A 25,000-nucleotide genomic window follows, 5' to 3' on the forward strand; every position below is an offset into this window, starting at 1 on the left:
TCGAGGTTCCCGATTCCACAAATTTATAAAAAGTTTACGGCTGTGTAGCGGGGATCAGAACGAGTAATTTCATGTATAAAGTTTAATTAAACTCCCAATAGTTTTCCGGGAAACATCGATTCTTCCGATCTAGAAAGAGACAGAGACAGTCGATCCGCGTTATGATAAATATTTCGAGGTTCCCGATTCCACAAAATTATAAAAAGTATACGGCTGTGTAGCGGGGATCAGAACGAGTAATTTCATGTATAAAGTTTAATTAAACTCCCAATAGTTTGCCGGGAAACATCGATTCTTCCGATCTAGAAAGAGACAGAGACAGTCGATCCGCGTTATGATAAATATTTCGAGGTTCCCGATTCCACAAATTTATAAAAAGTATACGGCTGTGTAGCGGGGATCAAAACGAGTAATTTCATGTATAAAGTTTAATTAAACTCCCAATAGTTTGCCGGGAAACATCGATTCTTCCGATCTAGAAAGAGACAGAGACAGTCGATCCGCGTTATGATAAATATTTCAAGGTTCCCGATTCCACAAAATTATAAAAAGTATACGGCTGTGTAGCGGGGATCAAAACGAGTAATTTCATGTATAAAGTTTAATTAATCTCCCAATAGTTTGCCGGGAAACATCGATTCTTCCGATCTAGAAAGAGACAGAGACAGTCGATCCGCGTTATGATAAATATTTCGAGGTTCCCGATTCCACAAATTTATAAAAAGTTTACGGCTGTGTAGCGGGGATCAGAACGAGTAATTTCATGTATAAAGTTTAATTAAACTCCCAATAGTTTTCCGGGAAACATCGATTCTTCCGATCTAGAAAGAGACAGAGACAGTCGATCCGCGTTATGATAAATATTTCGAGGTTCCCGATTCCACAAAATTATAAAAAGTATACGGCTGTGTAGCGGGGATCAGAACGAGTAATTTCATGTATAAAGTTTAATTAAACTCCCAATAGTTTGCCGGGAAACATCGATTCTTCCGATCTAGAAAGAGACAGAGACAGTCGATCCGCGTTATGATAAATATTTCAAGGTTCCCGATTCCACAAAATTATAAAAAGTATACGGCTGTGTAGCGGGGATCAGAACGAGTAATTTCATGTATAAAGTTTAATTAAACTCCCAATAGTTTTCCGGGAAACATCGATTCTTCCGATCTAGAAAGAGACAGAGACAGTCGATCCGCGTTATGATAAATATTTCGAGGTTCCCGATTCCACAAATTTATAAAAAGTTTACGGCTGTGTAGCGGGGATCAGAACGAGTAATTTCATGTATAAAGTTTAATTAAACTCCCAATAGTTTGCCGGGAAACATCGATTCTTCCGATCTAGAAAGAGACAGAGACAGTCGATCCGCGTTATGATAAATATTTCAAGGTTCCCGATTCCACAAAATTATAAAAAGTATACGGCTGTGTAGCGGGGATCAAAACGAGTAATTTCATGTATAAAGTTTAATTAAACTCCCAATAGTTTGCCGGGAAACATCGATTCTTCCGATCTAGAAAGAGACAGAGACAGTCGATCCGCGTTATGATAAATATTTCGAGGTTCCCGATTCCACAAAATTATAAAAAGTATACGGCTGTGTAGCGGGGATCAGAACGAGTAATTTCATGTATAAAGTTTAATTAATCTCCCAATAGTTTGCCGGGAAACATCGATTCTTCCGATCTAGAAAGAGACAGAGACAGTCGATCCGCGTTATGATAAATATTTCGAGGTTCCCGATTCCACAAATTTATAAAAAGTTTACGGCTGTGTAGCGGGGATCAGAACGAGTAATTTCATGTATAAAGTTTAATTAAACTCCCAATAGTTTTCCGGGAAACATCGATTCTTCCGATCTAGAAAGAGACAGAGACAGTCGATCCGCGTTATGATAAATATTTCGAGGTTCCCGATTCCACAAAATTATAAAAAGTATACGGCTGTGTAGCGGGGATCAGAACGAGTAATTTCATGTATAAAGTTTAATTAAACTCCCAATAGTTTGCCGGGAAACATCGATTCTTCCGATCTAGAAAGAGACAGAGACAGTCGATCCGCGTTATGATAAATATTTCAAGGTTCCCGATTCCACAAAATTATAAAAAGTATACGGCTGTGTAGCGGGGATCAGAACGAGTAATTTCATGTATAAAGTTTAATTAAACTCCCAATAGTTTTCCGGGAAACATCGATTCTTCCGATCTAGAAAGAGACAGAGACAGTCGATCCGCGTTATGATAAATATTTCGAGGTTCCCGATTCCACAAATTTATAAAAAGTTTACGGCTGTGTAGCGGGGATCAGAACGAGTAATTTCATGTATAAAGTTTAATTAAACTCCCAATAGTTTTCCGGGAAACATCGATTCTTCCGATCTAGAAAGAGACAGAGACAGTCGATCCGCGTTATGATAAATATTTCGAGGTTCCCGATTCCACAAAATTATAAAAAGTATACGGCTGTGTAGCGGGGATCAGAACGAGTAATTTCATGTATAAAGTTTAATTAAACTCCCAATAGTTTGCCGGGAAACATCGATTCTTCCGATCTAGAAAGAGACAGAGACAGTCGATCCGCGTTATGATAAATATTTCAAGGTTCCCGATTCCACAAAATTATAAAAAGTATACGGCTGTGTAGCGGGGATCAGAACGAGTAATTTCATGTATAAAGTTTAATTAAACTCCCAATAGTTTTCCGGGAAACATCGATTCTTCCGATCTAGAAAGAGACAGAGACAGTCGATCCGCGTTATGATAAATATTTCGAGGTTCCCGATTCCACAAATTTATAAAAAGTTTACGGCTGTGTAGCGGGGATCAGAACGAGTAATTTCATGTATAAAGTTTAATTAAACTCCCAATAGTTTGCCGGGAAACATCGATTCTTCCGATCTAGAAAGAGACAGAGACAGTCGATCCGCGTTATGATAAATATTTCAAGGTTCCCGATTCCACAAAATTATAAAAAGTATACGGCTGTGTAGCGGGGATCAAAACGAGTAATTTCATGTATAAAGTTTAATTAATCTCCCAATAGTTTGCCGGGAAACATCGATTCTTCCGATCTAGAAAGAGACAGAGACAGTCGATCCGCGTTATGATAAATATTTCGAGGTTCCCGATTCCACAAATTTATAAAAAGTTTACGGCTGTGTAGCGGGGATCAGAACGAGTAATTTCATGTATAAAGTTTAATTAAACTCCCAATAGTTTGCCGGGAAACATCGATTCTTCCGATCTAGAAAGAGACAGAGACAGTCGATCCGCGTTATGATAAATATTTCAAGGTTCCCGATTCCACAAAATTATAAAAAGTATACGGCTGTGTAGCGGGGATCAAAACGAGTAATTTCATGTATAAAGTTTAATTAAACTTCCAATAGTTTGTCGGGAAACATCGATAGTTCGATCGCGCGAGAGAGACAGAGAAACGAACAGACTTCTTTTCGATTTACGGCTAAAATAAATTTTTCTAATTTTTTTCAATAACATATTCTTGCTTAGATAACTTTTTTACATAGGGATTAAGCATTTAGAACGATACATTGTTTAAAATAAGGGCACTTTACTCTTGACATTTTACGGTTTTTTCAATTTTCTGAAAAATCCTATCATTAGATTTTTTTAAAAATACGATATTCTTGCTTAACTAACGTTTCTACATAGGGATTAAGCATTTAGAACGAAATCTAATGTCAGAAAATGGCACTTTACTCTTGACATTTTTCGGTTTTTTCAATTTTCTGGGAAATCCTATCATTAGATTTTTTTAAAAATACGATATTCTTGCTTAACTAACGTTTCTACATAGGGATTAAGCATTTAGAACGAAATCTAATGTAGGAAAATGGTACTTTACTCTTGATCGGTACGTTGGGACTTTGAAAATATTCGGGCGTTCCAATCGCTCGTCTGTTGCATCATAGCGCGTCTCGGCGCAATCGACCGATTCGCTCGATCCATTATTTTCGATTTACGGCTAAAATAAATTTTTCTAATTTTTTTCAATAACATATTCCTGCTAAAATAACTTTTTTACATAGGGATTAAGCATTTAGAACGATACATTGTTTAAAATAAGGGCACTTTACTCTTGACATTTTACGGTTTTTTCAATTTTCTGAAAAATCCTATCATTAGATTTTTTTAAAAATACGATATTCTTGCTTAACTAACGTTTCTACATAGGGATTAAGCATTTAGAACGAAATCTAATGTCAGAAAATGGCACTTTACTCTTGACATTTTTCGGTTTTTTCAATTTTCTGGAAAATCCTATCATTAGATTTTTTTAAAAATACGATATTCTTGCTTAACTAACGTTTTTACATAGGGATTAAGCATTTAGAACGAAATCTAATGTAGGAAAATGGTACTTTACTCTTGATCGGTACGTTGGGACTTTGAAAATATTCGGGCGTTCCAATCGCTCGTCTGTTGCATCATAGCGCGTCTCGGCGCAATCGACCGATTCGCTCGATCCATTATTTTCGATTTACGGCTAAAATAAATTTTTCTAATTTTTTTCAATAACATATTCCTGCTTAAATAACTTTTTTACATAGGGATTAAGCATTTAGAACGATACATTGTTTAAAATAAGGGCACTTTACTCTTGACATTTTTCGGTTTTTTCAATTTTCTGGAAAATCCTATCATTAGATTTTTTTAAAAATACGATATTCTTGCTTAACTAACGTTTTTACATAGGGATTAAGCATTTAGAACGAAATCTAATGTAGGAAAATGGTACTTTACTCTTGATCGGTACGTTGGGACTTTGAAAATATTCGGGGGTTCCAATCGCTCGTCTGTTGCATCATAGCGCGTCTCGGCGCAATCGACCGATTCGCTCGATCCATTATTTTCGATTTACGGCTAAAATAAATTTTTCTAATTTTTTTCAATAACATATTCCTGCTTAAATAACTTTTTTACATAGGGATTAAGCATTTAGAACGATACATTGTTTAAAATAAGGGCACTTTACTCTTGACATTTTACGGTTTTTTCAATTTTCTGAAAAATCCTATCATTAGATTTTTTTAAAAATACGATATTCTTGCTTAACTAACGTTTCTACATAGGGATTAAGCATTTAGAACGAAATCTAATGTCAGAAAATGGCACTTTACTCTTGACATTTTTCGGTTTTTTCAATTTTCTGGGAAATCCTATCATTAGATTTTTTTAAAAATACGATATTCTTGCTTAACTAACGTTTTTACATAGGGATTAAGCATTTAGAACGAAATCTAATGTAGGAAAATGGTACTTTACTCTTGATCGGTACGTTGGGACTTTGAAAATATTCGGGCGTACGCGGCGCGCTCGGCGCTTCGAACAGCTCCGGTGTCCCCATTATTTTCGATTTACGGCTAAAATAAATTTTTCTAATTTTTTTCAATAACATATTCCTGCTAAAATAACTTTTTTACATAGGGATTAAGCATTTAGAACGATACATTGTTTAAAATAAGGGCACTTTACTCTTGACATTTTACGGTTTTTTCAATTTTCTGAAAAATCCTATCATTAGATTTTTTTAAAAATACGATATTCTTGCTTAACTAACGTTTCTACATAGGGATTAAGCATTTAGAACGAAATCTAATGTCAGAAAATGGCACTTTACTCTTGACATTTTTCGGTTTTTTCAATTTTCTGGGAAATCCTATCATTAGATTTTTTTAAAAATACGATATTCTTGCTTAACTAACGTTTTTACATAGGGATTAAGCATTTAGAACGAAATCTAATGTAGGAAAATGGTACTTTACTCTTGATCGGTACGTTGGGACTTTGAAAATATTCGGGCGTTCCAATCGCTCGTCTGTTGCATCATAGCGCGTCTCGGCGCAATCGACCGATTCGCTCGATCCATTATTTTCGATTTACGGCTAAAATAAATTTTTCTAATTTTTTTCAATAACATATTCCTGCTAAAATAACTTTTTTACATAGGGATTAAGCATTTAGAACGATACATTGTTTAAAATAAGGGCACTTTACTCTTGACATTTTACGGTTTTTTCAATTTTCTGAAAAATCCTATCATTAGATTTTTTTAAAAATACGATATTCTTGCTTAACTAACGTTTCTACATAGGGATTAAGCATTTAGAACGAAATCTAATGTCAGAAAATGGCACTTTACTCTTGACATTTTTCGGTTTTTTCAATTTTCTGGGAAATCCTATCATTAGATTTTTTTAAAAATACGATATTCTTGCTTAACTAACGTTTTTACATAGGGATTAAGCATTTAGAACGAAATCTAATGTAGGAAAATGGTACTTTACCCTTGATCGGTACGTTGGGACTTTGAAAATATTCGGGCGTTCCAATCGCTCGTCTGTTGCATCATAGCGCGTCTCGGCGCAATCGACCGATTCGCTCGATCCATTATTTTCGATTTACGGCTAAAATAAATTTTTCTAATTTTTTTCAATAACATATTCCTGCTTAAATAACTTTTTTACATAGGGATTAAGCATTTAGAACGATACATTGTTTAAAATAAGGGCACTTTACTCTTGACATTTTACGGTTTTTTCAATTTTCTGAAAAATCCTATCATTAGATTTTTTTAAAAATACGATATTCTTGCTTAACTAACGTTTCTACATAGGGATTAAGCATTTAGAACGAAATCTAATGTCAGAAAATGGCACTTTACTCTTGACATTTTTCGGTTTTTTCAATTTTCTGGAAAATCCTATCATTAGATTTTTTTAAAAATACGATATTCTTGCTTAACTAACGTTTTTACATAGGGATTAAGCATTTAGAACGAAATCTAATGTAGGAAAATGGTACTTTACTCTTGATCGGTACGTTGGGACTTTGAAAATATTCGGGCGTACGCGGCGCGCTCGGCGCTTCGAACAGCTCCGGTGTCCCCATTATTTTCGATTTACGGCTAAAATAAATTTTTCTAATTTTTTTCAATAACATATTCCTGCTAAAATAACTTTTTTACATAGGGATTAAGCATTTAGAACGATACATTGTTTAAAATAAGGGCACTTTACTCTTGACATTTTACGGTTTTTTCAATTTTCTGAAAAATCCTATCATTAGATTTTTTTAAAAATACGATATTCTTGCTTAACTAACGTTTCTACATAGGGATTAAGCATTTAGAACGAAATCTAATGTCAGAAAATGGCACTTTACTCTTGACATTTTTCGGTTTTTTCAATTTTCTGGAAAATCCTATCATTAGATTTTTTTAAAAATACGATATTCTTGCTTAACTAACGTTTTTACATAGGGATTAAGCATTTAGAACGAAATCTAATGTAGGAAAATGGTACTTTACTCTTGATCGGTACGTTGGGACTTTGAAAATATTCGGGGGTTCCAATCGCTCGTCTGTTGCATCATAGCGCGTCTCGGCGCAATCGACCGATTCGCTCGATCCATTATTTTCGATTTACGGCTAAAATAAATTTTTCTAATTTTTTTCAATAACATATTCCTGCTTAAATAACTTTTTTACATAGGGATTAAGCATTTAGAACGATACATTGTTTAAAATAAGGGCACTTTACTCTTGACATTTTACGGTTTTTTCAATTTTCTGAAAAATCCTATCATTAGATTTTTTTAAAAATACGATATTCTTGCTTAACTAACGTTTCTACATAGGGATTAAGCATTTAGAACGAAATCTAATGTCAGAAAATGGCACTTTACTCTTGACATTTTTCGGTTTTTTCAATTTTCTGGAAAATCCTATCATTAGATTTTTTTAAAAATACGATATTCTTGCTTAACTAACGTTTTTACATAGGGATTAAGCATTTAGAACGAAATCTAATGTAGGAAAATGGTACTTTACTCTTGATCGGTACGTTGGGACTTTGAAAATATTCGGGCGTACGCGGCGCGCTCGGCGCTTCGAACAGCTCCGGTGTCCCCATTATTTTCGATTTACGGCTAAAATAAATTTTTCTAATTTTTTTCAATAACATATTCCTGCTAAAATAACTTTTTTACATAGGGATTAAGCATTTAGAACGATACATTGTTTAAAATAAGGGCACTTTACTCTTGACATTTTACGGTTTTTTCAATTTTCTGAAAAATCCTATCATTAGATTTTTTTAAAAATACGATATTCTTGCTTAACTAACGTTTCTACATAGGGATTAAGCATTTAGAACGAAATCTAATGTCAGAAAATGGCACTTTACTCTTGACATTTTTCGGTTTTTTCAATTTTCTGGAAAATCCTATCATTAGATTTTTTTAAAAATACGATATTCTTGCTTAACTAACGTTTTTACATAGGGATTAAGCATTTAGAACGAAATCTAATGTAGGAAAATGGTACTTTACTCTTGATCGGTACGTTGGGACTTTGAAAATATTCGGGGGTTCCAATCGCTCGTCTGTTGCATCATAGCGCGTCTCGGCGCAATCGACCGATTCGCTCGATCCATTATTTTCGATTTACGGCTAAAATAAATTTTTCTAATTTTTTTCAATAACATATTCCTGCTTAAATAACTTTTTTACATAGGGATTAAGCATTTAGAACGATACATTGTTTAAAATAAGGGCACTTTACTCTTGACATTTTACGGTTTTTTCAATTTTCTGAAAAATCCTATCATTAGATTTTTTTAAAAATACGATATTCTTGCTTAACTAACGTTTCTACATAGGGATTAAGCATTTAGAACGAAATCTAATGTCAGAAAATGGCACTTTACTCTTGACATTTTTCGGTTTTTTCAATTTTCTGGGAAATCCTATCATTAGATTTTTTTAAAAACACGATATTCTTGCTTAACTAACGTTTTTACATAGGGATTAAGCATTTAGAACGAAATCTAATGTAGGAAAATGGTACTTTACTCTTGATCGGTACGTTGGGACTTTGAAAATATTCGGGCGTTCCAATCGCTCGTCTGTTGCATCATAGCGCGTCTCGGCGCAATCGACCGATTCGCTCGATCCATTATTTTCGATTTACGGCTAAAATAAATTTTTCTAATTTTTTTCAATAACATATTCCTGCTTAAATAACTTTTTTACATAGGGATTAAGCATTTAGAACGATACATTGTTTAAAATAAGGGCACTTTACTCTTGACATTTTTCGGTTTTTTCAATTTTCTGGAAAATCCTATCATTAGATTTTTTTAAAAATACGATATTCTTGCTTAACTAACGTTTTTACATAGGGATTAAGCATTTAGAACGAAATCTAATGTAGGAAAATGGTACTTTACTCTTGATCGGTACGTTGGGACTTTGAAAATATTCGGGCGTACGCGGCGCGCTCGGCGCTTCGAACAGCTCCGGTGTCCCCATTATTTTCGATTTACGGCTAAAATAAATTTTTCTAATTTTTTTCAATAACATATTCCTGCTTAAATAACTTTTTTACATAGGGATTAAGCATTTAGAACGATACATTGTTTAAAATAAGGGCACTTTACTCTTGACATTTTACGGTTTTTTCAATTTTCTGAAAAATCCTATCATTAGATTTTTTTAAAAATACGATATTCTTGCTTAACTAACGTTTCTACATAGGGATTAAGCATTTAGAACGAAATCTAATGTCAGAAAATGGCACTTTACTCTTGACATTTTTCGGTTTTTTCAATTTTCTGGGAAATCCTATCATTAGATTTTTTTAAAAATACGATATTCTTGCTTAACTAACGTTTTTACATAGGGATTAAGCATTTAGAACGAAATCTAATGTAGGAAAATGGTACTTTACTCTTGATCGGTACGTTGGGACTTTGAAAATATTCGGGCGTTCCAATCGCTCGTCTGTTGCATCATAGCGCGTCTCGGCGCAATCGACCGATTCGCTCGATCCATTATTTTCGATTTACGGCTAAAATAAATTTTTCTAATTTTTTTCAATAACATATTCCTGCTTAAATAACTTTTTTACATAGGGATTAAGCATTTAGAACGATACATTGTTTAAAATAAGGGCACTTTACTCTTGACATTTTACGGTTTTTTCAATTTTCTGAAAAATCCTATCATTAGATTTTTTTAAAAATACGATATTCTTGCTTAACTAACGTTTCTACATAGGGATTAAGCATTTAGAACGAAATCTAATGTCAGAAAATGGCACTTTACTCTTGACATTTTTCGGTTTTTTCAATTTTCTGGAAAATCCTATCATTAGATTTTTTTAAAAATACGATATTCTTGCTTAACTAACGTTTTTACATAGGGATTAAGCATTTAGAACGAAATCTAATGTAGGAAAATGGTACTTTACTCTTGATCGGTACGTTGGGACTTTGAAAATATTCGGGGGTTCCAATCGCTCGTCTGTTGCATCATAGCGCGTCTCGGCGCAATCGACCGATTCGCTCGATCCATTATTTTCGATTTACGGCTAAAATAAATTTTTCTAATTTTTTTCAATAACATATTCCTGCTTAAATAACTTTTTTACATAGGGATTAAGCATTTAGAACGATACATTGTTTAAAATAAGGGCACTTTACTCTTGACATTTTACGGTTTTTTCAATTTTCTGAAAAATCCTATCATTAGATTTTTTTAAAAATACGATATTCTTGCTTAACTAACGTTTCTACATAGGGATTAAGCATTTAGAACGAAATCTAATGTCAGAAAATGGCACTTTACTCTTGACATTTTTCGGTTTTTTCAATTTTCTGGGAAATCCTATCATTAGATTTTTTTAAAAACACGATATTCTTGCTTAACTAACGTTTTTACATAGGGATTAAGCATTTAGAACGAAATCTAATGTAGGAAAATGGTACTTTACTCTTGATCGGTACGTTGGGACTTTGAAAATATTCGGGCGTTCCAATCGCTCGTCTGTTGCATCATAGCGCGTCTCGGCGCAATCGACCGATTCGCTCGATCCATTATTTTCGATTTACGGCTAAAATAAATTTTTCTAATTTTTTTCAATAACATATTCCTGCTTAAATAACTTTTTTACATAGGGATTAAGCATTTAGAACGATACATTGTTTAAAATAAGGGCACTTTACTCTTGACATTTTTCGGTTTTTTCAATTTTCTGGAAAATCCTATCATTAGATTTTTTTAAAAATACGATATTCTTGCTTAACTAACGTTTTTACATAGGGATTAAGCATTTAGAACGAAATCTAATGTAGGAAAATGGTACTTTACTCTTGATCGGTACGTTGGGACTTTGAAAATATTCGGGCGTACGCGGCGCGCTCGGCGCTTCGAACAGCTCCGGTGTCCCCATTATTTTCGATTTACGGCTAAAATAAATTTTTCTAATTTTTTTCAAAAACATATTCCTGCTTAAATAACTTTTTTACATAGGGATTAAGCATTTAGAACGATACATTGTTTAAAATAAGGGCACTTTACTCTTGACATTTTACGGTTTTTTCAATTTTCTGAAAAATCCTATCATTAGATTTTTTTAAAAATACGATATTCTTGCTTAACTAACGTTTCTACATAGGGATTAAGCATTTAGAACGAAATCTAATGTCAGAAAATGGCACTTTACTCTTGACATTTTTCGGTTTTTTCAATTTTCTGGGAAATCCTATCATTAGATTTTTTTAAAAATACGATATTCTTGCTTAACTAACGTTTTTACATAGGGATTAAGCATTTAGAACGAAATCTAATGTAGGAAAATGGTACTTTACTCTTGATCGGTACGTTGGGACTTTGAAAATATTCGGGCGTTCCAATCGCTCGTCTGTTGCATCATAGCGCGTCTCGGCGCAATCGACCGATTCGCTCGATCCATTATTTTCGATTTACGGCTAAAATAAATTTTTCTAATTTTTTTCAATAACATATTCCTGCTAAAATAACTTTTTTACATAGGGATTAAGCATTTAGAACGATACATTGTTTAAAATAAGGGCACTTTACTCTTGACATTTTACGGTTTTTTCAATTTTCTGAAAAATCCTATCATTAGATTTTTTTAAAAATACGATATTCTTGCTTAACTAACGTTTCTACATAGGGATTAAGCATTTAGAACGAAATCTAATGTCAGAAAATGGCACTTTACTCTTGACATTTTTCGGTTTTTTCAATTTTCTGGGAAATCCTATCATTAGATTTTTTTAAAAATACGATATTCTTGCTTAACTAACGTTTTTACATAGGGATTAAGCATTTAGAACGAAATCTAATGTAGGAAAATGGTACTTTACTCTTGATCGGTACGTTGGGACTTTGAAAATATTCGGGCGTTCCAATCGCTCGTCTGTTGCATCATAGCGCGTCTCGGCGCAATCGACCGATTCGCTCGATCCATTATTTTCGATTTACGGCTAAAATAAATTTTTCTAATTTTTTTCAATAACATATTCCTGCTAAAATAACTTTTTTACATAGGGATTAAGCATTTAGAACGATACATTGTTTAAAATAAGGGCACTTTACTCTTGACATTTTACGGTTTTTTCAATTTTCTGAAAAATCCTATCATTAGATTTTTTTAAAAATACGATATTCTTGCTTAACTAACGTTTCTACATAGGGATTAAGCATTTAGAACGAAATCTAATGTCAGAAAATGGCACTTTACTCTTGACATTTTTCGGTTTTTTCAATTTTCTGGGAAATCCTATCATTAGATTTTTTTAAAAATACGATATTCTTGCTTAACTAACGTTTTTACATAGGGATTAAGCATTTAGAACGAAATCTAATGTAGGAAAATGGTACTTTACCCTTGATCGGTACGTTGGGACTTTGAAAATATTCGGGCGTTCCAATCGCTCGTCTGTTGCATCATAGCGCGTCTCGGCGCAATCGACCGATTCGCTCGATCCATTATTTTCGATTTACGGCTAAAATAAATTTTTCTAATTTTTTTCAATAACATATTCCTGCTTAAATAACTTTTTTACATAGGGATTAAGCATTTAGAACGATACATTGTTTAAAATAAGGGCACTTTACTCTTGACATTTTACGGTTTTTTCAATTTTCTGAAAAATCCTATCATTAGATTTTTTTAAAAATACGATATTCTTGCTTAACTAACGTTTCTACATAGGGATTAAGCATTTAGAACGAAATCTAATGTCAGAAAATGGCACTTTACTCTTGACATTTTTCGGTTTTTTCAATTTTCTGGAAAATCCTATCATTAGATTTTTTTAAAAATACGATATTCTTGCTTAACTAACGTTTTTACATAGGGATTAAGCATTTAGAACGAAATCTAATGTAGGAAAATGGTACTTTACTCTTGATCGGTACGTTGGGACTTTGAAAATATTCGGGCGTACGCGGCGCGCTCGGCGCTTCGAACAGCTCCGGTGTCCCCATTATTTTCGATTTACGGCTAAAATAAATTTTTCTAATTTTTTTCAATAACATATTCCTGCTAAAATAACTTTTTTACATAGGGATTAAGCATTTAGAACGATACATTGTTTAAAATAAGGGCACTTTACTCTTGACATTTTACGGTTTTTTCAATTTTCTGAAAAATCCTATCATTAGATTTTTTTAAAAATACGATATTCTTGCTTAACTAACGTTTCTACATAGGGATTAAGCATTTAGAACGAAATCTAATGTCAGAAAATGGCACTTTACTCTTGACATTTTTCGGTTTTTTCAATTTTCTGGAAAATCCTATCATTAGATTTTTTTAAAAATACGATATTCTTGCTTAACTAACGTTTTTACATAGGGATTAAGCATTTAGAACGAAATCTAATGTAGGAAAATGGTACTTTACTCTTGATCGGTACGTTGGGACTTTGAAAATATTCGGGGGTTCCAATCGCTCGTCTGTTGCATCATAGCGCGTCTCGGCGCAATCGACCGATTCGCTCGATCCATTATTTTCGATTTACGGCTAAAATAAATTTTTCTAATTTTTTTCAATAACATATTCCTGCTTAAATAACTTTTTTACATAGGGATTAAGCATTTAGAACGATACATTGTTTAAAATAAGGGCACTTTACTCTTGACATTTTACGGTTTTTTCAATTTTCTGAAAAATCCTATCATTAGATTTTTTTAAAAATACGATATTCTTGCTTAACTAACGTTTCTACATAGGGATTAAGCATTTAGAACGAAATCTAATGTCAGAAAATGGCACTTTACTCTTGACATTTTTCGGTTTTTTCAATTTTCTGGGAAATCCTATCATTAGATTTTTTTAAAAATACGATATTCTTGCTTAACTAACGTTTTTACATAGGGATTAAGCATTTAGAACGAAATCTAATGTAGGAAAATGGTACTTTACTCTTGATCGGTACGTTGGGACTTTGAAAATATTCGGGCGTTCCAATCGCTCGTCTGTTGCATCATAGCGCGTCTCGGCGCAATCGACCGATTCGCTCGATCCATTATTTTCGATTTACGGCTAAAATAAATTTTTCTAATTTTTTTCAATAACATATTCCTGCTTAAATAACTTTTTTACATAGGGATTAAGCATTTAGAACGATACATTGTTTAAAATAAGGGCACTTTACTCTTGACATTTTACGGTTTTTTCAATTTTCTGAAAAATCCTATCATTAGATTTTTTTAAAAATACGATATTCTTGCTTAACTAACGTTTCTACATAGGGATTAAGCATTTAGAACGAAATCTAATGTCAGAAAATGGCACTTTACTCTTGACATTTTTCGGTTTTTTCAATTTTCTGGAAAATCCTATCATTAGATTTTTTTAAAAATACGATATTCTTGCTTAACTAACGTTTTTACATAGGGATTAAGCATTTAGAACGAAATCTAATGTAGGAAAATGGTACTTTACTCTTGATCGGTACGTTGGGACTTTGAAAATATTCGGGCGTACGCGGCGCGCTCGGCGCTTCGAACAGCTCCGGTGTCCCCATTATTTTCGATTTACGGCTAAAATAAATTTTTCTAATTTTTTTCAATAACATATTCCTGCTAAAATAACTTTTTTACATAGGGATTAAGCATTTAGAACGATACATTGTTTAAAATAAGGGCACTTTACTCTTGACATTTTACGGTTTTTTCAATTTTCTGAAAAATCCTATCATTAGATTTTTTTAAAAATACGATATTCTTGCTTAACTAACGTTTCTACATAGGGATTAAGCATTTAGAACGAAATCTAATGTCAGAAAATGGCACTTTACTCTTGACATTTTTCGGTTTTTTCAATTTTCTGGAAAATCCTATCATTAGATTTTTTTAAAAATACGATATTCTTGCTTAACTAACGTTTTTACATAGGGATTAAGCATTTAGAACGAAATCTAATGTAGGAAAATGGTACTTTACTCTTGATCGGTACGTTGGGACTTTGAAAATATTCGGGGGTTCCAATCGCTCGTCTGTTGCATCATAGCGCGTCTCGGCGCAATCGACCGATTCGCTCGATCCATTATTTTCGATTTACGGCTAAAATAAATTTTTCTAATTTTTTTCAATAACATATTCCTGCTTAAATAACTTTTTTACATAGGGATTAAGCATTTAGAACGATACATTGTTTAAAATAAGGGCACTTTACTCTTGACATTTTACGGTTTTTTCAATTTTCTGAAAAATCCTATCATTAGATTTTTTTAAAAATACGATATTCTTGCTTAACTAACGTTTCTACATAGGGATTAAGCATTTAGAACGAAATCTAATGTCAGAAAATGGCACTTTACTCTTGACATTTTTCGGTTTTTTCAATTTTCTGGGAAATCCTATCATTAGATTTTTTTAAAAATACGATATTCTTGCTTAACTAACGTTTTTACATAGGGATTAAGCATTTAGAACGAAATCTAATGTAGGAAAATGGTACTTTACTCTTGATCGGTACGTTGGGACTTTGAAAATATTCGGGCGTACGCGGCGCGCTCGGCGCTTCGAACAGCTCCGGTGTCCCCATTATTTTCGATTTACGGCTAAAATAAATTTTTCTAATTTTTTTCAATAACATATTCCTGCTAAAATAACTTTTTTACATAGGGATTAAGCATTTAGAACGATACATTGTTTAAAATAAGGGCACTTTACTCTTGACATTTTACGGTTTTTTCAATTTTCTGAAAAATCCTATCATTAGATTTTTTTAAAAATACGATATTCTTGCTTAACTAACGTTTCTACATAGGGATTAAGCATTTAGAACGAAATCTAATGTCAGAAAATGGCACTTTACTCTTGACATTTTTCGGTTTTTTCAATTTTCTGGAAAATCCTATCATTAGATTTTTTTAAAAATACGATATTCTTGCTTAACTAACGTTTTTACATAGGGATTAAGCATTTAGAACGAAATCTAATGTAGGAAAATGGTACTTTACTCTTGATCGGTACGTTGGGACTTTGAAAATATTCGGGCGTACGCGGCGCGCTCGGCGCTTCGAACAGCTCCGGTGTCCCCATTATTTTCGATTTACGGCTAAAATAAATTTTTCTAATTTTTTTCAATAACATATTCCTGCTTAAATAACTTTTTTACATAGGGATTAAGCATTTAGAACGATACATTGTTTAAAATAAGGGCACTTTACTCTTGACATTTTACGGTTTTTTCAATTTTCTGAAAAATCCTATCATTAGATTTTTTTAAAAATACGATATTCTTGCTTAACTAACGTTTCTACATAGGGATTAAGCATTTAGAACGAAATCTAATGTCAGAAAATGGCACTTTACTCTTGACATTTTTCGGTTTTTTCAATTTTCTGGGAAATCCTATCATTAGATTTTTTTAAAAATACGATATTCTTGCTTAACTAACGTTTTTACATAGGGATTAAGCATTTAGAACGAAATCTAATGTAGGAAAATGGTACTTTACTCTTGATCGGTACGTTGGGACTTTGAAAATATTCGGGCGTTCCAATCGCTCGTCTGTTGCATCATAGCGCGTCTCGGCGCAATCGACCGATTCGCTCGATCCATTATTTTCGATTTACGGCTAAAATAAATTTTTCTAATTTTTTTCAATAACATATTCCTGCTTAAATAACTTTTTTACATAGGGATTAAGCATTTAGAACGATACATTGTTTAAAATAAGGGCACTTTACTCTTGACATTTTACGGTTTTTTCAATTTTCTGAAAAATCCTATCATTAGATTTTTTTAAAAATACGATATTCTTGCTTAACTAACGTTTCTACATAGGGATTAAGCATTTAGAACGAAATCTAATGTCAGAAAATGGCACTTTACTCTTGACATTTTTCGGTTTTTTCAATTTTCTGGAAAATCCTATCATTAGATTTTTTTAAAAATACGATATTCTTGCTTAACTAACGTTTTTACATAGGGATTAAGCATTTAGAACGAAATCTAATGTAGGAAAATGGTACTTTACTCTTGATCGGTACGTTGGGACTTTGAAAATATTCGGGCGTACGCGGCGCGCTCGGCGCTTCGAACAGCTCCGGTGTCCCCATTATTTTCGATTTACGGCTAAAATAAATTTTTCTAATTTTTTTCAATAACATATTCCTGCTTAAATAACTTTTTTACATAGGGATTAAGCATTTAGAACGATACATTGTTTAAAATAAGGGCACTTTACTCTTGACATTTTACGGTTTTTTCAATTTTCTGAAAAATCCTATCATTAGATTTTTTTAAAAATACGATATTCTTGCTTAACTAACGTTTCTACATAGGGATTAAGCATTTAGAACGAAATCTAATGTCAGAAAATGGCACTTTACTCTTGACATTTTTCGGTTTTTTCAATTTTCTGGGAAATCCTATCATTAGATTTTTTTAAAAATACGATATTCTTGCTTAACTAACGTTTTTACATAGGGATTAAGCATTTAGAACGAAATCTAATGTAGGAAAATGGTACTTTACTCTTGATCGGTACGTTGGGACTTTGAAAATATTCGGGCGTTCCAATCGCTCGTCTGTTGCATCATAGCGCGTCTCGGCGCAATCGACCGATTCGCTCGATCCATTATTTTCGATTTACGGCTAAAATAAATTTTTCTAATTTTTTTCAATAACATATTCCTGCTTAAATAACTTTTTTACATAGGGATTAAGCATTTAGAACGATACATTGTTTAAAATAAGGGCACTTTACTCTTGACATTTTACGGTTTTTTCAATTTTCTGAAAAATCCTATCATTAGATTTTTTTAAAAATACGATATTCTTGCTTAACTAACGTTTCTACATAGGGATTAAGCATTTAGAACGAAATCTAATGTCAGAAAATGGCACTTTACTCTTGACATTTTTCGGTTTTTTCAATTTTCTGGAAAATCCTATCATTAGATTTTTTTAAAAATACGATATTCTTGCTTAACTAACGTTTTTACATAGGGATTAAGCATTTAGAACGAAATCTAATGTAGGAAAATGGTACTTTACTCTTGATCGGTACGTTGGGACTTTGAAAATATTCGGGCGTTCCAATCGCTCGTCTGTTGCATCATAGCGCGTCTCGGCGCAATCGACCGATTCGCTCGATCCATTATTTTCGATTTACGGCTAAAATAAATTTTTCTAATTTTTTTCAATAACATATTCCTGCTTAAATAACTTTTTTACATAGGGATTAAGCATTTAGAACGATACATTGTTTAAAATAAGGGCACTTTACTCTTGACATTTTACGGTTTTTTCAATTTTCTGAAAAATCCTATCATTAGATTTTTTTAAAAATACGATATTCTTGCTTAACTAACGTTTCTACATAGGGATTAAGCATTTAGAACGAAATCTAATGTCAGAAAATGGCACTTTACTCTTGACATTTTTCGGTTTTTTCAATTTTCTGGAAAATCCTATCATTAGATTTTTTTAAAAATACGATATTCTTGCTTAACTAACGTTTTTACATAGGGATTAAGCATTTAGAACGAAATCTAATGTAGGAAAATGGTACTTTACTCTTGATCGGTACGTTGGGACTTTGAAAATATTCGGGCGTACGCGGCGCGCTCGGCGCTTCGAACAGCTCCGGTGTCCCCATTATTTTCGATTTACGGCTAAAATAAATTTTTCTAATTTTTTTCAATAACATATTCCTGCTAAAATAACTTTTTTACATAGGGATTAAGCATTTAGAACGATACATTGTTTAAAATAAGGGCACTTTACTCTTGACATTTTACGGTTTTTTCAATTTTCTGAAAAATCCTATCATTAGATTTTTTTAAAAATACGATATTCTTGCTTAACTAACGTTTCTACATAGGGATTAAGCATTTAGAACGAAATCTAATGTCAGAAAATGGCACTTTACTCTTGACATTTTTCGGTTTTTTCAATTTTCTGGGAAATCCTATCATTAGATTTTTTTAAAAATACGATATTCTTGCTTAACTAACGTTTTTACATAGGGATTAAGCATTTAGAACGAAATCTAATGTAGGAAAATGGTACTTTACTCTTGATCGGTACGTTGGGACTTAGAAAATATTCGGCCGTACGCGGCGCGTCTCGGCGCTTCGAACAGCTCCGGTGTCCCCATTATTTTCGATTTACGGCTAAAATAAATTTTTCTAATTTTTTTCAATTACATATTCTTGCTTAGATAACTTTTTTACATAGGGATTAAGCATTTAGAACGACATATTGTTTAAAATAATGGTACTTTACTCTTGTGATTTTTCGGTTTTTTTTGATTATTTTGAAAAATAAATTTTTGTAATTTTTTTAAATACGATATTCGTGATCAGTGAACGATTTCACATATGGATTAAGCATTTAGAATCGTGCGGAAGCGTTATTAAAAAAGTTTACTCGATGCGATGGGACTTTGAAAAGTTTGTGAAAATTTTCATATTGGGAAAAAATGTGTAATTTTTTGTCTAGTTTACGGTAATGTAATTTATTTTAATGTTTACTATAAATTTTTTTTTCGTTCGTTCACGCGCTATGTTACAACAGCACGGCCGGGCGGTCTGTTGCCGCGGCGGTTTACACTCATAAGCGCGCGTGCTATTCGGCCGGCGGCGCCGGCGTCCTTGCCGGCCGTTCGGTATCTATAAGAGATACACGGTCCGTGCGAGGCGGACGGAGCAGAGCGGGTTTTGGGCCAATTCTACGATCTCGGTCGAGAAGCTGTCTCAGAGCTCCTTCGGGGCTTCGGTCCTGACTGTTTCGTGCCGTTTACGTTACGGACTTTTCTCCACACAGCGTGGCCACGGGTCGGTGTCTTTGACCGAATGGCCCATATGTGGCAAGCCCTACGGGGTTGGTTACCCGTATGCACTTTGTATGTATACTCGTACTCACTGAGCAATCGACTCTTCTGTCCGAGCGATGGAAAAATTTTTTAAAATGCATCTGTAAGATTTGGAAGCAAATCGTACCAATTGAAAACTGTGGCTAAAATGAATAGCCCAGTGGAGAGAGAAAACTATCAAAAAACTGATTTTTTAAATCAAGAGGTGTCAGAAATCGAAATGCCTAGCGCGAGCGGAAGAACACGCTTTCTCGCCAGTCCAGCATGTGTCCTGTCCGTTCTTCCTCGGCTTGCCGATTTTGCCCAGATCAGAGGTTTCGTGCTTCCGGCGGTCAGAAGATCAGCGTGAGCGTACGCGCTTCCACGACTATGGCATCACCCATGTACTTTTTCCTTTGAATATATTTGAGTACATAAAAAATATTAAAACATATAGAGAGAACTGTGTCTTGGATCTTAAAAATTTGTCAATAGCGATGATATATTATTACTTAATTTGAAGTATTTGTACGTTTTAGCTGGGACGTACATTTATCTTACAAGATGTTAATAGCGAGACTCTTGAAGATAAAATTATCTTGTGATTTTATGAAGGCAAAGATAGAAACGTACGAAGCTGGCGTACGTAGAAAAATGTGATTTTATGATAGAACAAAAATATAATACGTACGTTTTTGGGCGTACGGTAAAATATCTGTATGGTAGAAAAATGAAAGAAATTGAGCGTTAAAGAAGATATGTTACAAGCGCGGAATGTGGCAAAACTTGTACATATTTGAAAGAGAAAAGTGGTGTGTCGACCTGACATATATATATGAAACAGGCGACGATGGAAAAGGATTTAAATTTTGTCCATTTTATATATACATATTGTATAGTTCCCTGGTTGATCCTGCCAGTAGTCATATGCTTGTCTCAAAGATTAAGCCATGCATGTCTCAGTACATGCCGTATTAAGGTGAAACCGCGAATGGCTCATTAAATCAGTTATGGTTTCTTAGATCGTACTAAAATTTACTTGGATAACTGTGGTAATTCTAGAGCTAATACATGCAAAACAGAGTTCCGACCAGAGATGGTAGGAACGCTTTTATTAGATCAAAACCAATCGGTGGCGGGTGTTTACACTCGTCCATCGTTTGCTTTGGTGACTCTGAATAACTTTGTGCTGATCGCATGGTCTTATAGCACCGGCGACGCATCTTTCAAATGTCTGCCTTATCAACTGTCGATGGTAGGTTCTGCGCCTACCATGGTTGTAACGGGTAACGGGGAATCAGGGTTCGATTCCGGAGAGGGAGCCTGAGAAACGGCTACCACATCCAAGGAAGGCAGCAGGCGCGCAAATTACCCACTCCCGGCACGGGGAGGTAGTGACGAAAAATAACGATACGGGACTCATCCGAGGCCCCGTAATCGGAATGAGTACACTTTAAATCCTTTAACGAGGATCCATTGGAGGGCAAGTCTGGTGCCAGCAGCCGCGGTAATTCCAGCTCCAATAGCGTATATTAAAGTTGTTGCGGTTAAAAAGCTCGTAGTTGAATCTGTGTGTCACAGTGTCGGTTCATCGCTCGCGGTGTTTAACTGGCATTATGTGGTACGTCCTACCGGTGGGCTTTGCTCTTCACGGGGCGGTCCAACTAATATCCCATCGCGGTGCTCTTCACTGAGTGTCGAGGTGGGCCGGTACGTTTACTTTGAACAAATTAGAGTGCTCAAAGCAGGCTACCTTCGCCTGAATACTGTGTGCATGGAATAATGGAATAGGACCTCGGTTCTATTTTGTTGGTTTTCGGAACCCCGAGGTAATGATTAATAGGGACAGATGGGGGCATTCGTATTGCGACGTTAGAGGTGAAATTCTTGGATCGTCGCAAGACGGACAGAAGCGAAAGCATTTGCCAAAAATGTTTTCATTAATCAAGAACGAAAGTTAGAGGTTCGAAGGCGATCAGATACCGCCCTAGTTCTAACCATAAACGATGCCAGCTAGCGATCCGCCGAAGTTCCTACGATGACTCGGCGGGCAGCTTCCGGGAAACCAAAGCTTTTGGGTTCCGGGGGAAGTATGGTTGCAAAGCTGAAACTTAAAGGAATTGACGGAAGGGCACCACCAGGAGTGGAGCCTGCGGCTTAATTTGACTCAACACGGGAAACCTCACCAGGCCCGGACACCGGAAGGATTGACAGATTGATAGCTCTTTCTTGATTCGGTGGGTGGTGGTGCATGGCCGTTCTTAGTTGGTGGAGCGATTTGTCTGGTTAATTCCGATAACGAACGAGACTCTAGCCTGCTAAATAGACGTAATTATGGTATCTCGAAGGCTCTCGGCTTCTGCCGGTGGGGTTTTTACTACCAACGTACAAACAAATCTTCTTAGAGGGACAGGCGGCTTCTAGCCGCACGAGATTGAGCAATAACAGGTCTGTGATGCCCTTAGATGTTCTGGGCCGCACGCGCGCTACACTGAAGGAATCAGCGTGTGTTCCCTGGCCGAAAGGCCCGGGTAACCCGCTGAACCTCCTTCGTGCTAGGGATTGGGGCTTGCAATTATTCCCCATGAACGAGGAATTCCCAGTAAGCGCGAGTCATAAGCTCGCGTTGATTACGTCCCTGCCCTTTGTACACACCGCCCGTCGCTACTACCGATTGAATGATTTAGTGAGGTCTTCGGACTGGTGCGCGGCAATGTTTCGGCATTGCCGATGATGCCGGGAAGATGACCAAACTTGATTATTTAGAGGAAGTAAAAGTCGTAACAAGGTTTCCGTAGGTGAACCTGCGGAAGGATCATTACAATGTTCCAATATATCTCAAAGAGAGAGGAGAGGAGGAGAGAAAATGAATTCGATTAGTTTGTGGATAAGAATTCATATAAAAAAAAAAGATATTGTTGAGCCCGCCAGATCATTCGTGCGTGATTTACACGGCCAGACGTGTGTACTACACGTATTAGGCCTTTGATCTGCGTTGCGTAGGCCACAACAAATCTTTCAAAGAGAGAGAGATATATGTGTTGTTGGGGTTTGTGATTATGAAGGTGCCCCAACGCACAAAAATATATAAAAATGTACAAAGTTGGGATGTGGTGTGGTGGAGAAGAGTTGGGCCCGACCAGATCATTCGTGCGTGATTTACACGGCAGACGTGTGTACTACACGTATTAGGCCTTTGATCTGCGTTGCGTAGGCCATCTTCCTTCCAAGACACACACGTGTTGGGGTTTGTGTGATTTTATGATAGTGCCCCAACACGGAAAAATAAGCGTACGAGAAGAGTTGGGCCCGACCAGATCATTCGTGCGTGATTTATACACGGCCAGACGCGTATTATATTACACGTATTAGGCCTTTGATCTGCGTTGCGTAGGCCATCTTCTCGATAGAGAGAAAGCCAATGTATTCTTTTTTCTTTCTTTACACACACACACACAGTTGTAGTAGGACAGGGAGGGATGCGAGCGTGCTAATCACGCTTCCTCAAGTCTTCGCTGTGGTGTGTAAAAAAAAAAGAAAAAAAGGAATCGTTGGGAAAGTCCAAAGGACGAAAATATCGGGCAGTCTGAAGATAACTTAATGCTCGTTTACATTGGTATCAAGAGAGACCGGCTTGTGTAGCTCGTTTCAATGCTGTGTCGTTGTCATTGACACCCTACTCTGTTGCGCGCTAGTGGCAGCATGAGCGTGGGACGTATATATATATATGACACCCAGCTAGAGCCGGCCGTGAGTCCGTCCGGTGTAAATAACGACGAAAGGAGAGAGAAACTTTTCGAATCCAGTATCGGGTTGATAATTGTCCAGTTTGAATATCCATATCCCCGTCGTTTTTGGAGGTGATATACTCTCTGTGTTTCTTCGATAGAAGGCTTTTCAATGTTCTATTCGCTCCGACCGTCGAACTTGCAAGAAAACAGTGGTTTTGGATTTGCTCGTACATATATATATGGTTTCGACGGAAATATCTCGTTCTTTAAGGGACAATTATGTCGTTGTACGACGACTCCCGAATCTCCTTCGCGCGCTGGTTGGAGCTCTTCGGGTATCGGCTTGTTCCGAAATATAACACAAAAATGTGGTGGATAGCAAATACACATTATATTATATATGAGAGAATAAAAGGGAAAAATTACCCTGAACGGTGGATCACTTGGCTCGTGGGTCGATGAAGAACGCAGCTAATTGCGCGTCAACGTGTGAACTGCAGGACACATGAACATCGACATTTCGAACGCACATTGCGGTCCACGGATACAATTCCTGGACCACGCCTGGCTGAGGGTCGTTTACGTACTTATAAACTGCTTGCGTTGATGGCACTTGTTGCCTATATACGTACGAGCGAATGATGGGCGCTTCGTCGGCGTTTGTCGCGGTCCTATGAATATTGAGAAATTTTACGTACGTCTAACAGTCTTCGAGAGAGATGGAAATCGTGTTCGAACTAGCGTGAGTGTGGAAGGCGGTGTCGTGTGTCGTATATGTTTTATATACGTCCGCCCGTCTGAAACACCGCTTCGAAGCGGTGACAAAATCTTTTTCGGGACGATTCGTATCCGTAGAACTATCGAGATTTCACTGGTACATTTTCAACGCGCTCCCGACGTCGCCTGAAATGAAACGAGATGGGTTTAACCCACGAAAGCGTACTACACGAGTCTGTCCTATGTGAAGACTGTGTACAGAGATCGAACGAACGCATGAAAGAAATTGAACGAAAGAACACATAACCCGCAAAAATATAGAGTAGAATTGTGACCGTTGCTTCGAATTTGAATTTATATGTATATATATATCATAGCCCCAGGGAGTGGAACCTATGAGTGTG

The 25,000-nt window shown here is 35.4% G+C and overlaps 2 non-coding genes across 2 annotated transcripts; both read left to right on the top strand.

The window, feature by feature from the left end:
* Positions 1–21,048: 21,048 nt before the first annotated feature.
* On the top strand, positions 21,049–22,969 carry LOC143263047 (small subunit ribosomal RNA). Its single transcript, XR_013036630.1, has one exon. It is a non-coding gene; the product is annotated as a small subunit ribosomal RNA (ribosomal RNA).
* A 1,333-nt stretch (positions 22,970–24,302) lies between these two features.
* LOC143263041 (5.8S ribosomal RNA) lies at positions 24,303–24,457 on the top strand. The gene has a single exon (XR_013036624.1). It is a non-coding gene; the product is annotated as a 5.8S ribosomal RNA (ribosomal RNA).
* The last annotated feature ends 543 nt before the right edge of the window (positions 24,458–25,000 follow it).

The sequence above is a fragment of the Megalopta genalis genome, unplaced genomic scaffold (genome assembly GCF_051020955.1).
Source record: "Megalopta genalis isolate 19385.01 unplaced genomic scaffold, iyMegGena1_principal scaffold0300, whole genome shotgun sequence".
Lineage (NCBI taxonomy): Eukaryota > Metazoa > Arthropoda > Insecta > Hymenoptera > Halictidae > Megalopta > Megalopta genalis.